The sequence below is a fragment of the Dama dama genome, unplaced genomic scaffold (assembly GCF_033118175.1).
Source record: "Dama dama isolate Ldn47 unplaced genomic scaffold, ASM3311817v1 ptg000123l, whole genome shotgun sequence".
Classification (NCBI taxonomy): Eukaryota; Metazoa; Chordata; class Mammalia; order Artiodactyla; family Cervidae; genus Dama; species Dama dama.
In genome coordinates, this window is record NW_026870932.1 from 102,689 (window position 1) to 115,524 (window position 12,836).

Below are 12,836 nucleotides of genomic sequence, written 5' to 3' on the forward strand. Positions count from 1 at the left end.
AAGAGCCTGAAAAGGTGTGAAAAATATGAAGAGCTTCAAAAGGTGTGAAAAATATGAGGAGGATGAAGTGGTCTGAAAATTAGGAGGAGCATGAAGCGGTGTTCAAAAAAAAAAAGATCCTGAAAAGGTGTTAAAAATATGAAGAGCTTCAAAAGGTGTAAAAAATATGAGGAGCATGAAACGGTCTGAAATAGAGAAGCAGCATGAAACGGTGTTGAAAAACATGAAGGCCCTCAAAAGGTGTGAAAAATATGAAGAGCTTCAAAAGGTGTCAAACATATGAAGAGCATGAAACCGTCTGAAAAACAGGAGGATCATGAAGCAGTGTTCAAAAACATGAAGAGCCTGAAAATGTGTGAAAAATATTCAGAGCTTCAAAATGTGTCAAATATATGAGGAGCATGAAAAGGTCTGAAAAATAGGAGGAGGATGAAACGGTGATTAAAAACATGAAGAGCCTGAAAAGGTGTGAAAAATATGCAGAGCTTCAAAAGGTGTGAAATAATTGAGGAGCATGAAACAGGCCGAAAAATAGGAGAAGCATGAAGTGGTGTGGAAAAACATGAAGAGCCTGAAAAGGTGTGAAAAATATGAAGAGCTTCAAAAGATGTGAAACACATGAGGAGCATGAAACTCTCTGAAAAATAGGAGGATCATGAAGCGGTGATCAAAAACATGAAGAGCCTGAAAAGGTGTGAAAAATATGAAGAGCTTCAAAAGGTGTGAAATTCATGAGGATCATGAAAAGGTCTGAAAAATAGGAGAAGCATGAAGTGGTGTGGAAAAACATGAAGAGCCTGTAAAGGTGTGAAAAATATGAAGAGCTTCAAAAGGTGTCAAAAATATGAGGAGCATGAAACGGTCTGAAAAATAGGAGGAGCATGAAGCAGTGTTCAAAAACATGAAGAGCCTGAAGGTGTGAAAAATATGAAGAGCTTCAAAAGGTGTCAAAAATATGAGGAGCAAGAAACGGTCTGAAAAATAGGTGGAGCATGAAGCAGTGTTCAAAAACATGAAGAGCCTGAAAAGGTGTGAAAAATATGAAGAGCTTGAAAAGGTGTGAAATACATGAGGAGGAAGAAACGGGCTGAAAAATAGGAGAAGCTTGAAGTGCTGTGGAAAAACATGAAGAGCCTGAAAAGGTGTGAAAAATATGAAGAGCTTCAAAAGGTGTGAAATACATGAGGAGCATGAAACTCTCTGAAAAATAAGAGGAGCATAAAGAGGGGTTCAAAAACATGAAGAGCCTGAAAATTTGTGAAAAATATGAAAAGCTTCAAAAGGTGTCAAAAATGAGATGAGCATGAAAAGTTCTTATAAATAGGAGGATCATAAAACGGTGTTGAAAAACATAAAGAGCCTGAAAAGGTGTGAAAAATATGAAGAGCTTCAAAAGGTGTCAAAAATGAGATGAGCAGGAAATGATCTGAAAAATAAGAGGAGCATGAAGCGGTGTTCAAAAACATGAAGAGCCTGAAAAGGTGTGAAAAATATGAAGAGCTTCAAAAGGTGTCAAAAAAATGAGGAGCATGAAACGGTCTGAAAAATAGGAGGAGCATGAAGCGGTGTGCAAAAACATGAAGAGCCTGAAAAGTTGTGAATAATATGAAGAGCTTCAAAAGGTGTCAAAAATATGAGGAGCATGAAGCGGTCTGAAAAATAGGCGGAGCATGAAGCGGTGTTGAAAATCATAAAGAGCCTGAAAAGTTGTGCAAAATATGAAGAGCTTCAAAAGATGTGAAAAATTTGAGGAGCTTCAAAAGGTGTCAAAATGAGATGAGCATGAAACGGTCTGAAAAATAGGAGGAGCATGAAGTGGTGTTGAAAAAATGAAAAGCCTGAAAAGGTGTGAAATATATGAAGAGCATCAAAAGGTGTGAAAAATATGAAGAGCTTCAAAAGGTTTAAAAAATGAGATGAGAATGAAACGGTCTGAAAAATAGAACAGCATGAAGTGGTGTTGAAAAACATGAAGAGCCTGAAAAGGTGTGAAAAATATGAAGAGCTTCAAAAGGTGTGAAATAGATGAGGAGCATGAAACTGTCTGAAAAATAGGAGGAGCATGAAAAGGTGTTCAAGTACATGAAGAGCCTGAAAAGGTGTGAAAAATATAAAGAGCTTCAAAACATGTCAAAAATATGAAGAGCATGAAACGGTCGCAAAAATAGGAGGAACTTGAAGTGGTGTTCGAAAACATGAAAAGTCTGAAAAGGTGGGAAATATAAGAAGAGATTCAAAGGGTGTGAAAAATATGAAGAGCTTCAAAAGGTGTCAAAAATATGAAGAGCATGAAACGGTCTGAAAAGTAGGAGAAGCATGAAGCGGTGTTCAAAAACATGAAGAGCCTGAATATGTGTGAAAAAAGTGAAGAGCTTCAAAAGGTGTCAAAAAAATGAGGAGCATGAAACGGTCTGAAAAATAGGAGGAGCATGAAACGGTGTTCAAAAACCTGAAGAGCCTGAAAAGGTGTGAAAAATATGAAGAGTTTACAAAAGTGTGAAAATATGAGGAGCATGAAACGGTCTGTAAAATATGAGGAGCATAAAACGGTGTTCAAAAACATGAAGAGCCTGAAAAGGTGTGAAAAATAGGAAGAGCCTCAAAAGTTGTGAAGCATATGAGGAGCATGAAACGGTCTGAAAAATATGAGGAGCATGAAGCGGTGTTGAAAAACCTGAAGGGCCTGAAAAGTTGTGAAATATATGAAGAGCATCAAAAGGTGTCAAAAATATGAGGAACATGAAACGGTCTGAAAAATAGGAGGAGCATGAAGCGGTGTTCAAAAACATGAAGATCCTGAAAAGGTGTGAAAAATACGAAGAGCTTCAAATGGTGTGAAATACATGAGGAGCATGAAACTGTCTGAAAAATAGGAGGAGCATGAAGCGCTGTTCAAAAACATGAAGAGCTTGAAAAGGTGTAAAAAATATGAAGGGCTACAAAAGGTGTGAAATACATGAGGAGCATGAAACGGTGTATAAAATAGGAGGAGCATGAAGCGGTGTTCAAAAACATGAAGAGCCTGAAAAGGTGTGAAAAATATGAAGAGCTACAAACGGTGTCAAAAATATGAGGAGAATGAAACGGTCTGAAAAATAGGAGGAGCATGAGACGGTGTTGAAAAACGTGAAGAGCCTGAAAACGTGTAAAAAATATGAAGAGCTTCAAAAGGTGTGAAATACATGAGGAGCATGAAACGGTCTGAAAAATAGGAGGATCATAAAGCGGTGTTGAAAAACATGAAGAGCCTGAAAAGGTGTGAAAAATATGAAGAGCTTCAAAAGGTGTGAAATAGATGAGGAGCATGAAACTGTCTGAAAAATAGGAGGAGCATGAAAAGGTGTTCAAGTACATGAAGAGCCTGAAAAGGTGTGAAAAATATAAAGAGCTTCAAAACATGTCAAAAATATGAAGAGCATGAAACGGTCGCAAAAATAGGAGGAACTTGAAGTGGTGTTCGAAAACATGAAAAGTCTGAAAAGGTGGGAAATATAAGAAGAGCTTCAAAGGGTGTGAAAAATATGAAGAGCTTCAAAAGGTGTCAAAAATATGAAGAGCATGAAACGGTCTGAAAAGTAGGAGAAGCATGAAGCGGTGTTCAAAAACATGAAGAGCCTGAATATGTGTGAAAAAAGTGAAGAGCTTCAAAAGGTGTCAAAAAAATGAGGAGCATGAAACGGTCTGAAAAATAGGAGGAGCATGAAACGGTGTTCAAAAACCTGAAGAGCCTGAAAAGGTGTGAAAAATATGAAGAGTTTACAAAAGTGTGAAAATATGAAGAGCTTCAAAACGAGTCAAAAAAATGAGGAGCATGAAACGGTCTGAAAAATAGGAGGAGCATGAAGTGGTGTTGAAAAACCTGAAGAGTATGAAAAGGAGTGAAATATATGAAGAGCTTCAAAAGATGTCAAAAATATGAGGAGCATGAAACGGTCTGTAAAATATGAGGAGCATAAAACGGTGTTCAAAAACATGAAGAGCCTGAAAAGGTGTGAAAAATAGGAAGAGCCTCAAAAGTTGTGAAGCATATGAGGAGAATGAAACGGTCTGAAAAATATGAGGAGCATGAAGCGGTGTTGAAAAACCTGAAGGGCCTGAAAAGTTGTGAAATATATGAAGAGCATCAAAAGGTGTCAAAAATATGAGGAACATGAAACGGTCTGAAAAATAGGAGGAGCATGAATCGGTGTTCAAAAACATGAAGATCCAGAAAAGGTGTGAAAAATTCGAAGAGCTTCAAATGGTGTGAAATACATGAGGAGCATGAAACTGTCTGAAAAATAGGAGGAGCATGAAGCGCTGTTCAAAAACATGAAGAGCTTGAAAAGGTGTAAAAAATATGAAGGGCTACAAAAGGTGTGAAATACATGAGGAGCATGAAACGGTGTATAAAATGGGAGGAGCATGAAGCGGTGTTCAAAAACATGAAGAGCCTGAAAAGGTGTGAAAAATATGAAGAGCTACAAACGGTGTCAAAAATATGAGGAGAATGAAACGGTCTGAAAAATAGGAGGAGCTTGACACGGTGTTGAAAAACGTGAAGAGCCTGAAAACGTGTAAAAAATATGAAGAGCTTCAAAAGGTGTGAAATACATGAGGAGCATGAAACGGTCTGAAAAATAGGAGGATCATAAAGCGGTGTTGAAAAACATGAAGAGCCTGAAAAGGTGTGAAAAATATGAAGCGCTTCAAAAGATGTCAAAATTATGAGGAGCATGAAACAGTCTGAAAAATAGGAGGAGCATGAATTGGTTTTGAAAAACATGAAGAGCCTGAAAACATGCGAAATATATGAAGCGCTTCAAAAGGTGTGAAATACATGAGGAGCATGAAACAGTTGAAAAATAGGAGGAGCATGAAGCAGTGTTCAAAAACATGAAGAACCAGAAAAGGTGTGAAAAATATGAAGAGCTTCAAAAGGTGTGAAAATTATGAGGAGCATGAAACGGTCTGAAAAATAGGAGGAGCATGAAGTGGTGTTCAAAAACATGAAGAGCCTGAAAAGGTGTTAAAAATATGAAGAGCTTCAAAAGGTTGGAAATACATGAGGAGCATGAAACGGTCTGAAAAATAGGAGGAGCATGAAGCAGTGTTGAAAAACATGAAGAGCCTGAAAAGGTGAGTAAAATATGAAGAGCTTCAAAAGGTGTCAAAAATATGAGAAGCATGAAACGGTCTGAAAATTAGGAGGAGCATTAAACGGTTTTCAAAAACATAAAGAGCCTCAAATGGTGTGAAAAATATGAAGAGCTTCAAAAGGTGTCAAAAATAGAAGGAGCATGAAACGGTCTGAAATATAGGAGGAGCATGAAGCGGTGTTGAAAAACATGAAGAGTCTGAAAAGGTGTGAAAATTATGAAGAGCTTCAAAAGATTTCAAAAATATGAGGATCATGAAAAGTTCTGAAGAATAGGAGGAGCATGAAGCGGTGTTGAAAAACATGAAGAGCCTGAAATGGTGTGAAAAATATGAAGCGCTTCAAAAGGTGTCAAAAATATGAGGAGCATGAAACGGTCTGAAAAATAGGAGGAGCATGAAGCGGTGTTGAAGAACATGAAGAGCCTGAAAAGGTGTGAAAAATATGAAGCGCTTCAAAAGATGTCAAAATTATGAGGAGCATGAAACAGTCTGAAAAATAGGAGGAGCATGAATTGGTTTTGAAAAACATGAAGAGCCTGAAAACATGGGAAATATATGAAGCGCTTCAAAAGGTGTGAAATACAGGAGGAGCAGGAAACAGTCTAAAAAATAGGAGGAGCATGAAGCAGTGTTCAAAACCATGAAGAACCGGAAAAGGTGTGAAAAATATGAAGAGCTTCAAAATGTGTGAAAATTATGAGGAGCATGAAACGGTCTGAAAAATAGGAGGAGCATGAAGCGGTGTTGAAAAACATGAAGAGCCTGAAACGGTGGGTAAAATATGAAGAGCTTCAAAAGTTGTCAAAAATATGAGGAGCATGAAACGGTCTCAAAAATAGGAGGAGCATTAAACGGTGTTCAAAAACATGAAAAGCCTGAAATGGTGTGAAAAATATGAAGAGCTTCAAAAGGTTGGAAATACATGAGGAGCATGAAACGGTCTGAAAAATAGGAGGAGCATGAAGCGGTGTTGAAAAACATGAACAACCTGAAAAGGTGCGTAAACTATGAAGAGCTTCAAAAGGTTTCAAAAATATGAGGAGCATGAAACGGTCTGAAAAAAAGGAGGAGCATTAAACGGTGTTCAAAAATATGAAGAGCCTGAAATGGTGTGAAAAATATGAAGAGCTTCAAAAGGTGTCAAAAATAGGAGGAGCACGAAACGGTCTGAAATATAGGAGGAGCATGAAGCGGTGTTCAAAAACATGAGGAGGTGAATGGTGTGAAAAATATGAAGAGCTTCAAAAGGTGTCAAAAACATGAGGAGCATGAAACGGTGTGAAAAATTGTAGGACCACAAGTGGTGTTCAAAAACATGAAGAGACTGAAAACGTGTGAAATATATGAAGAACTTCAAAATGTGTCAAATATATGAGGAGCATGAAACGGTGTGAAAAATAGGAGGACCAAAAGTGGTGTTCAAAAACATGAAGAGGCTGAAAAGGTGTGAAATATATGAGGAGATTCAAAAGGTGTCAAAAATATGAGGAGCATGAATCGGTCTGAAAAATATGAGGAGCATGAAGCGGTGTTGAAAAACATGAAGAATCTGAAAAGGTGTGAAAAATATGAAGAGCTTCAAAAGGTGTCAAAAATATGACGAGCATGATTCAGTTTGAACAATAGGAGGAGCATGAAGCGCTGTTGAAAAACATTAAGAGCCTGAAAAGGTGTGAAATATATGAAGAGCTTCAAAAGGTGTCAAATATATGAGGAGGATGAAACGGTCTGAAAAGTAGGAGGAGCATGAAACGATGTTGAAAAACATGAAGAGCCTGAAAAGGTGTGAAAAATATGAAGAGCTTCAAAAGGTGTGAAAAGTATGAGTAGCATGAAATGGTCTGAAAAATAGGAGGGGCATGAAGCGGGTTTGAAAAAACTGAAGAGCCTGAAAATGTGTGAAGAATATAAGGAGCATGAAACGGTCTAAAATATAGGAGGAGCATGAATTGGTGTTGAAAAACATGAAGAGCATGAAAAGGCGTGAAAAATATGAAGAGCTGCAAAATGTGTGAAAAACATGAAGAGCATGAAATGGTGTTCAAAAACATGAAAAGGTGTGAAAAATATGAAGAGCTTCAAAAGGTGTCAAAAATATGAGGAGAATGAAACAGTCTTAAAAATAGGAGGAGCATGAAACGGTGTTCAAAAATATGAAAGGCCTGAAAAGTTGTGAAAAATATGAAGAGCTTCAAAGGTGTCAAAAATATGAGGAGCATGAAACGGTCTGAAAAATAGGAGGAGCATTAAACGGTGTTCAAAAACATGAAGAGCCTGAAATGGTGGGAAAAATATGAAGAGCTTCAAAAGGTGTCAAAAATAGGAGGAGCATGAAACGGTCTGAAAAATAGGAGGAACATGAAGCGGTGTAAAAAACATGAAGACCCTGAAAAGGTGTGAAAAATATGAAGAGCTTCAAAAGGTTACAAATATATGAGGATCATGAAACGGTCAGAAAAATAGGAGAAGCATGAAGCGGTGTTCAAAAGCATGAAGAGCGTGAAAACGTGTCAAAAATATGAAGAGCTTCAAAAGGTGTCAAAAATATGAGGAGCATGAAACGGTCTGAAAAATAGGAGGAGCATGAAACGGTGTTCAAAAATATGAAGAGCCTGAAAAGGTGTGAAAAATATGAAGAGCTTCAAAAGGTGTCAAAAATATGAGGAGCATGAAACGGTCTGACAAATAGGAGGAGCATGAAGTGGTGTTGAAAAATATGAAGAGCATAAAAAGGTGTGAAAAATATGAAGAGCTTCAAAACGCGTCAAAATATGAGGAGTATGAAACGGTCTGAAAACAGGAGGATCATGAAGCCGTGTTGAAAAACATGGGGAGCCTGAAAAGATGTGAAAAATATGAAGAGCTTCAAAAGGTCTCAAAAATATGAGGAGCATGAAATGGTATGAAAAATAGGAGAAGCATGAAACGGTGTTCAAAAACATGAAGAGCCTGAAAAGCTGTGAAAAATATGAAGAGCTTCATAAGGTGTGAAAATTATGAGGAGCATGAAACGGTTTGAAAAATAGGAGGAGCATGAAAGGGTGTTCAAAAACATGAAGAGCCTCAAAAGGTGTAAAAAATATGAAGAGCTTCAACAGGTTGGAAATACATGAGGAGCATGAAACGGTCTGGAAAATAGGACGAGCATGAAGCGGTGTTGAAAAACATGAAGAGCCTGAAAAGGTGGGTAAAATATGAAGAGCTTCAAAAGGTGTCAAAAATATGAGGAGCATGAAACGGTCTGAAAAATAGGAGGAGCATTAAACGGTGTTCAAAAACATGAAGAGCCTGAAATGTTGTGAAAAATATGAAGAGCTTCAAAACGTGTCAAAAATAGGAGGAGCATGAAACGGTCTGAAAAATAGGAGGATCATGAAACGATCTGAAAAATGGGAGGAGCATGAAGCGGTGTTGAAAAACATGAACAGCCTGAAAAGGTGTGAAAAATATGAAGAGCTTCAAAAGGTGTCAAAAATATGAGGAGCATCAAACGGTCTGAAAAATAGGAGGAGCATGAAACGATCTGAAAAACGGGAGGAGCATGAAGCGGTGTTGAAAAACATGAAGAGCCTGAAAACGTGTGAAAAATATTAAGAGCTTAAAAGCAGTGAGAAATATGAAGAGCTTCAAAAGTTGCCAAAAATAGGAGGAGCATGAGACGGTCTGGAAAATAGGAGGAGCATGAAACGATCTTAAAAAATGGAGTAGCATGAAGCGGTGTTGAAGAACATGAAGCGCCTGAAAAGGTGTGAAAAATATGAAGAGCTTCAAAAGGTGTCAAAAATAGGAGGAGCATGAAACGACTGAAAATTAGGAACAGCATGAAGCGGTGTTCAAAAACATGAAGAGCCTGAAAAGGTGTGAAAAATATGAAGACCTTCAAAAGGTGTCAAAAATATGAGGAGCATGAAACGGTCTGAAAAATAGGAGGAGCATGAAACGATCTGAAAAATGGGAGGAGCATGAAGCGGTTTTGAAAAACATGAAGAGCCTGAAAACGTGTGAAAAATATGAAGAGCTTAAAAGCTGTGAGAAATATGAAGAGCTTCAAAAGTTGCCAAAAATAGGAGGAGCATGAGACGGTCTGGAAAATAGGACGAGCATGAAGTGGTGTTGAAAACATGGAGAGCCTGAAAAGGTGTGAAAAATATGAAGACCTTCAAAAGGTGTCAAAAATATGAGGAGCATGAGACGGTCTGGAAAATAGGAGGAGCATGAAAGGATCTGAAAAACAGGAGGAGCATGAAGCGGTGTTGAAGAACATGAAGAGCCTGAAAAGGTGTGAAAAATATGAAGCGCTTCAAAAGACGTCAAAATTATGAGGAGCATGAAACAGTCTGAAAAATAGGAGGAGCATGAATTGGTTTTGAAAAACATGAAGAGCCTGAAAACATGTGAAATATATGAAGCGCTTCAAAATGTGTGAAATACATGAGGAGCATGAAACGGTCTGAAAAATAGGAGGAGCATGAAGCAGTGTTCAAAAACATGAAGAACCGGAAAAGGTGTGAAAAATATGAAGGCCTTCAAAAGGTGTGAAAATTATGAGGAGCATGAAACGGTCTGAAAAAAAGGAGGAGCATGAAGCGGTGTTCAAAAACATGAAGAGCCTGAAAAGCTGTCAAAAATATGAAGAGCTTCAAAAGGTTGGAAATACATGAGGAGCATGAAACGGTCTGAAAAATAGGAGGAGCATGAAGCGGTGTTGAAAAACATGAAGAGCCTGAAAAGGTGGGTAAAATATGAAGAGCTTCAAAAGGTGTCAAAAATATGAGGAGCATGAAACGGTCTGAAAAATAGGAGGAGCATTAAACGGTGTTCAAAAACATGAAGAGCCTGAAATGGTGTGAAAAATATGAGGAGCTTCAAAAGGTTGGAAATACATGAGGAGCATGAAACGGTCTGAAATATAGGAGGAGCAAGAAGCGGTGTTGAAAAACATGAACAGCTGAAAAGGTGGGCAAAATATGAAGAGCTTTAAAAGGTGTCAAAAATATGAAGAGCATGAAACGGTCTGAAAAATAGAGGGGCATTAAACGGTGTTCAAAAACATGAAGAGCCTGAAATGGTATGAAAAATATGAAGAGCTTCAAAAGGTGTCAAAAATATTAGGAGCATGAAACGGTCTGAAAAATAGGAGGAACATCAAACGGTGTTAAAAAACATGAAGAGCCTGAAAAGGTGTGAAACATATAAAGAGCTTCAAAAGGTGTCAAAAATATGAGGAGCAGGAAACGGTCTGAAAAATAGGAGGAGCATGAAGTGGTGTAGAAAAACATGAAGACCCTGAAAAGGTGTGAAAAATATGAAGAGCTTCAAAAGGTGTCAAAATATGAGGAGCATGAAACTGTCTGAAATATAGGAGGAGCATGAAAAGGTGTTAAAAAACATGAATAGCTTCAAAAGGTGTGAAACATTTGAGGAGCGGGAAACGATCAGAAAAATAGGAGGAGCATGAAACGGTGTTAAAAAACATGAAGAGTTTGAAAAGGTGTGAAACATATGAAGAGCTTCAAAAGGTGCCAAAATTATGAAGAGCATGAAACAGTCTTAAAATTAGGAGGAGAATGAAGCGGTATAGAAAAACATGAAGAGCCAGAAAAGGTGTGAAATATATGAAGAGCTTCAAAAGGTGTCAAAAATATGAAGTGCAGGAAACGGCCTGAAAAATAGGAGGAGCATGAAGTGGTGTAGAAAAACCTGAAGAGCCTGAAAAGGTGTGAAAAATATGCAGAGCTTCAAAAGGTGTGAAATAAATGAGGAGCATGAAACAATCTGAAAAATAGGAGAAGCATGAAGTGGTGTGGAAAAAGATGAAGAGCCTGAAAAAGTGTGAAAAATATGAAGAGCTTCAAAAGATGTGAAATACATTAGGAGCATGAAACGGTCTGAAAAATAGGAGGAGCATGAAGCGGTGTTCAATAACATGAAGAGCTTGAAAAGTGTGAAAAATATGAAGAGCTTCAAAAGGTGTGAAAAATATGAAGAGCATCAAAATGTGTCAAAAATCGATGAGCAGATAATGGTCTGAAAAATAAGAGAGCATGAAGTGGTTTTAAAAACGTGAAGAGCCTGAAAAGGTGTGAAATATAAGAAGAGCTTCAAAAGGTATCAAAAATATGAGGAGAATGAAACGGTCGGAAAAATAGGAGGAGCATGAAGTGCTGTTGAAAAACATGAAGATCCTGAAATGGTGTGAAAAATATGAAGAGCTTCAAAATGTGTGAAAAATATGAAGAGATTCAAAAGGTGTCAAGAATATGAGGAGCATGAAACGGTCTGAAAAATAGGAGGAGCATGAAGCAGTGTTGAAAAACATGAGGAGCCTGAAAAGGTGTGAAAAATATGAAAAGCTTCAACAGGTGTGAAAAATATGAGGTTCATGAAACGGTCTGAAAAATAGGAGGAGCATGAAGCGGTGTTGAAAAACATGAAGAGCCTGAAAAGGTGTGAAAAATATGAAGAGCTTCAAAAGGTGTCAAAAATATGAGGAGTATGAAACGGTCTGAAAAATAGGAGGAGCATGAAGCTGTGTTGAAAAACATGAAAAGCCTGAAAAGGTGTGAAAAATATGAAGAGCTTCAAAAGGAGTCAAAAATATGAGGAGCATGAAACGGTCTGAAAAAGAGGAGGAGCATGAAGCGGTGTTAAAAAACATGAAGAGCATGAAAACGCGTGAAAAATATGAAGAGCTTCAAAAGGTGTCAAAAATGAGATGAGCATGAAACGGTCTGAAAAATAGGAGGAGCATGAAGTGGTGTTGAAAAAAAAGAAGAGCCTGAAAAGGTGTGAAAAATATGAAGAGCTTCAAAAGGTGTGAAATACATGAGGAGCATGAAACTCTCTGAAAAATAGGAGGAACATGAAGTGGTGTTCAAAAACATGAAGAGCCTGAAAAGGTGTGAAAAATATGAAGAGCTTCAAAAGGTGTGAAAAATATGAGTATCATGAAACGGTCTGAAAAATAGGAGGAGCATGAAGTGATGTTGAAAACCATGAAGAGCCTGAAATGGTGTGAAAAATATGAACAGATTCAAAACCTGTGAAATACATGGGGAGCATAAAACCGTCTCAAAAATAGGAGGAGCATGAAGCGGTGTTGAAAAACATGAAGAGCCTGAAAAGGTATGAAAAATTTGAAGAGCTTCAAAATGTGTGAAAAATATGAGGAGTATGAAACGGTCTGAAAAATAGGAGGAGCATGAAACTGTGTTCAAAAACATGAAGAGCCTGAAAAGGCGTGAAAAATATGAAGAGCTTCAAAAGGTGTCAAAATTATGCGGAGCATGAAACGCTCGAAAAAAAGAGGACCTTGAAGCGGTGTTCAAAAACATGAAGAGTCTGAAAAGGTGTGAAATATAAGAAGAGCTTCAAAGGGTCTCAAAATTATGAGGAGCATGGAACGGTCTGAAAAATAGGAGGAGCATGAAATAGTGTTGAAAAACATGAAGAGACTGAAACGGTGTGAAAAATATGAAGAGCTTCAAAACGTGTCAAAAATATGAGGAGCATGAAACGGTCTGAAAAATAGGAGGAGCATGATGCGGTGTTGAAAAATATGAAGAGCCTGAAAACGTGTGAAAAATATGAAGATATTTAAAAGGTATGAAAAATATGAAGAGCTTCAAAAGGTGTCAAAATAGAGATGAGCATGAAACGGTCTGAAAAATAGGAGGAGCATGAAGTTGTGTTCAAGA